The 4,156-nt window shown below is 34.3% G+C and overlaps 1 protein-coding gene across 2 annotated transcripts in view; it reads right to left on the reverse strand.

Annotated features, from left to right (window-relative positions):
* Window positions 1-3,453, reverse strand: part of Lmo7 (LIM domain 7) — a 147,812-nt gene extending 144,359 nt beyond the window's left edge. The window contains exon 1 of one of the 2 annotated variants that reach the window (XM_004626284.2): window positions 3,394-3,453. The gene's annotated coding sequence lies outside the window, so the exon portion shown is untranslated. The remainder of the gene's footprint in view (window positions 1-3,393) is intronic. The other variant, XM_023709612.1, reaches the window with a different exon arrangement.
* Between the last annotated feature and the right edge of the window lie 703 nt (window positions 3,454-4,156).

The following is a 4,156-nucleotide window of genomic DNA, read 5'->3' on the forward strand; positions in this document are numbered from 1 at the left end:
CTCTGAGGCCCAAAAATCACATGTAGAAATTCATTTTTCTAGGACTCAACAAATTTCACAATGATTTCTTTCTTTGACGCTATTAAGTTTGGTTCTCACAATTTTCCTCTCAGCTTTACTGCTGGCATCACTAACTTTCATGGGCACCATAGCTATATTTTACACAAGTAAAGCACAAAAAAGTGCACTATGCTGGATGTTTTTATACATTAACACAAGCACATACATAGTTTGAGGAAGCATGGTACTTAGACTGAAGCATCACCCTTTGTATCCACTGTGAGACACAGTGTCACTTACTCTTAGCCCCATACAGGTGTTTCCAAGTTAGATTTTGGTTCAAGTATGGAGCACAGCAACATTAAGCAGAATTTTTTCCAACTCTGCTATTCAAGTAGTAGAAAACTCAAGTTTATATACATGTGTGTATTATATATGCATCTACATATACGGACATATATATATGCATATAAATACATATTCATATACATATGTAAATATACATATATATGCACATATATATACAGTGGTACATTAGTTCATGAACTTAATCTGGGGAAGATGGGCATGGTCATGTTTGTCACCTGATGCAGAGTTTACAAACAGAAACAAAGTTTTTCCAAACATTTCTGTTTGTGAACCAAGTTCCTTGCAAACCAAATCATTTGCGAACAGAACCAAAGCGTTACTGTGTTACTATGTTGAATGCTAGGAACATAAATACTACTACTATGAAGCGTCTGGCTCAAATTATTCATCTTTCTGCTAGAAATGTCAAAACTTAAGGCTTCTGAAATACTCCATGAGAACTCTTACTCATCTTCATAATCCCGTTATGACTGATCAGTGTCCAACACATGTCAGTCCACTTTAGTTTTCTGCAGCATATCTTTAAATGGTACTTTCTTGCTCATTTACAAATTTATTTGCACACACACCCCACTTTGAAGTGAAAGTTCATATGGTGTTCATCCTAGCTCCTCAAATACATCTCCATAAACCAGAAAAATTGTCATTCTAATGGGGCCTAAACTATTTGTTAAAAGACAGAACATTCACTGAATATCTATGTGTCAGACTCTCTAGTTATGCACTGTCTTTTGATTTTCATACCAATGCCCTTCCAGGTAGCTACCAAAGCTCTAATTCACACTTAAAATGAAGGCTTTGCAAAGTGTTGATATAACCATCCCGAATATCAGGAATCAAATGGGGTATGGTGCTAACTTCAAATCAATTCGGCTTAGCCCATTCTGCAACTGAAGTAACTCTTATATTTCAATGTTCAATTGAAAATACCATCTTCTATTTTAAAAATCACCCTATTTAACATGCTAGATATATATTTCATTTCAGTTTCTAAAGATAAAATCTGATTGGCTAGAATTTCTAAAGCTTGAAATAGATATACTTGGAGAGATCTTTGGGCTTAAAATAAAATACATTTGTATTTGCATCCAATCATACAATTAAGAAACAGAATGAAGCCTACAGTGGCCAGCAACAACAAACCGGCACAATTCAAGCATTCTAAATATGCAGGATGTTTCAGATCAAGATTAATTTATTTTAACATGCATGTAATTGACCGAGTAGGTTATAGTCTAAAATAAAAAGCAGTAGACTATCTAATAGTAACTCAAACAATTTGAAAAAACAGAAATCAATTCCAATACAATTCAATTTTCAAGTCATTTGCTTTATAACTCTTTTTCATATAAAAATTAATTATTTAAACTAAATGTTGAGCTGGGGATATAGCTCAGTGGTACAGCACCTGCCTGGCAAGCACAAGGCCCTGAGTTCAATTCCAGTACCAAAAAATTAATTAATAAAACAAGTGTTTCTTCCTAAAAAAGATTTTAAAAACCAAATTTCTTCTCCTATATAACAATATCTTCTGGCCTAATCTACTGGAATATAAGTACACACACACACACACACACACACACACACACATCTTTTTAGCTAACCAAATTTAAGACTCTGAGACCAATAAAAATATTGGGTCAGTTGCCTGTTGATGACAGACGCAGAATAGAGGCAACTTCGTAAGAAGGACTTAATAAAGCTGGAACTACCTGGGCAATTGTAGACATATTCTGTATTTCAAATGAAAACTATAAAAACTTTCCATTCTTTCTCTCCCAGTTAGGTATTTTCTAGTAATAAGCACTTTGCAAATATCTCTCTCTGTCAAGACTTTGATGAACTTTATATGCCTCCAGCAGACTCAAAATCTTTCTGGTCACTACCTTTAACTACAGAAGTCACGCTGCTAACATCTATAAACACATGAATGGCTGAACAGAAATTATTTCAACGTACAATAAACACTGTAAGTATTCCAAAGAATATCAGTTTGTTTCCAATTCCAACCATTAGCAGTCTTAAACTTCAGTGTTTTGTGAAAATTTTTCTGACTGACATCAGCACTTTTAGGATTTTTTTTTAGGAATTCTAGGAGTTTGAAAATTATTCGTCTATTATATTTAATTATAAATTATTTCCAAAAACATGGCTCATGCTATACTGGTCTTGATCCATCAAAATAACTATATAATGATGGTGTAGAGCATTTTTCATACACAAAGTCCTGAACTTAACTAGAAAGAATCTATAGAATCATCACTCATTTTCTGGATGACTATGACAAAGACTTTTGTACTTTGCCAATATTAGTAGAAATTTACTATAACAAGCATACTAGTAGAGGCTATTACATTAGGTATTAGGAGGATATTGGTAGATATTAGTAGAAACTTACTATGCAAAGAAGAAGACCTAACAGGCTCTAATGCATGTGCAAATATACTTAAGATCCAAGTGGTAAATGACAGTAACACACGAACTGAAAGCAACAGAACTCTCATGAGTGCCAGAAGCCCACGCAGTTGGCACAAAAACAACATATCCAGACCTGAGCTTCTGGAAGAATCTGACCTACACAAATGCAATGTGTAGAAAAGAAGCCAAGAAAGGATACTGTCAAGTTTGCAGGGAAAAAAAATCTAAACAAAACAAAAATAAATAAATGCCTCCCAACAAAGGAAAAATGAAGAAAGGAACTGCCAGTCCATGGAGGACAGAGCTAAAGATATTTTTCTTCACCAAAAAAAAAAACCCTAACCCAATTTCAAGAGTACTTGCAAGTAAGTGAATCTACGCCCACCTTTTTTACATTTCTAAGACAAAAACAAATCTATTTCTGAAGTGAGAACAATAAAAATCTTCTCCTCTAGCTACTCTGAAACATAAATACATTATTAACTGTAGTCATCCTACTGTACAATAGGACACTAGAACAACATCATATTATATCCCATGAATATGTACCATTATTTGCCAAATAAAAATAAATAAATGTAGTTTTGAAGATAATTTTTTACTTACCAAACCGGCTATTGGCGTGGACAGTCTATTGATCTTCTTAATGATGCCAGGTTTAAGCTTATTAATCAAACTGAAATTAAACAAAGAAATAAGGTATGCAATTACAAGACTGTCTATACGAGTTCAACGTTCTTTGAAGCAGTCTCAGAAATGGCATGTGGCACTCTTTCAATGCTAAGACAGTATTCTGAGCCAAGAGGGTGTCCGAAAGAAAACAACAATAAAAATGACAAGTGAAGAAAAAGACAAGACTTCTGCGGGACACAGTGGTGAAGCGGCCTCCCCAGGGCTCTGCTGAGGCAAGGCCATGTACCAGCCCAGGGCCTTATGACCGCTTCACGTTTATTAGTTTAGTCAGTTGAAGAATCTCTTCATTTTAAATTAGTTCACTTGGCCCTAAGAATACTTTTTCCTAATAAAGAAAATTTTCTTTTTTTCCTCTCAAACTGATCCTTATTTTAAAAGGCAGCTTCAAAACCATATTGTTTTGACACATTTACAGCATGTAAGAGGGAACTTACTAAAATAGTTAATTAGTGCTAGCTCAGTTTAAGCTCAGGATTAACTGCTCTGTTACCACAGAATGACTGGGTAAAAATTAAATGTACCAGGGCTTCCCCAAATTACCTCAGAGCTGATATTGAACTTATTTAGGAATAGGACAGATACTGCAAAGATATCTATGTCTCTATGCAATACTAAAAAAAAGAAACTCAGTTTTCACAACCACACAGAGTACAATTTGGGTTTAAATCTATATTAT

Source organism: Octodon degus, unplaced genomic scaffold (assembly GCF_000260255.1).
Source record: "Octodon degus isolate 3935 unplaced genomic scaffold, OctDeg1.0 scaffold00013, whole genome shotgun sequence".
Classification (NCBI taxonomy): Eukaryota; Metazoa; Chordata; class Mammalia; order Rodentia; family Octodontidae; genus Octodon; species Octodon degus.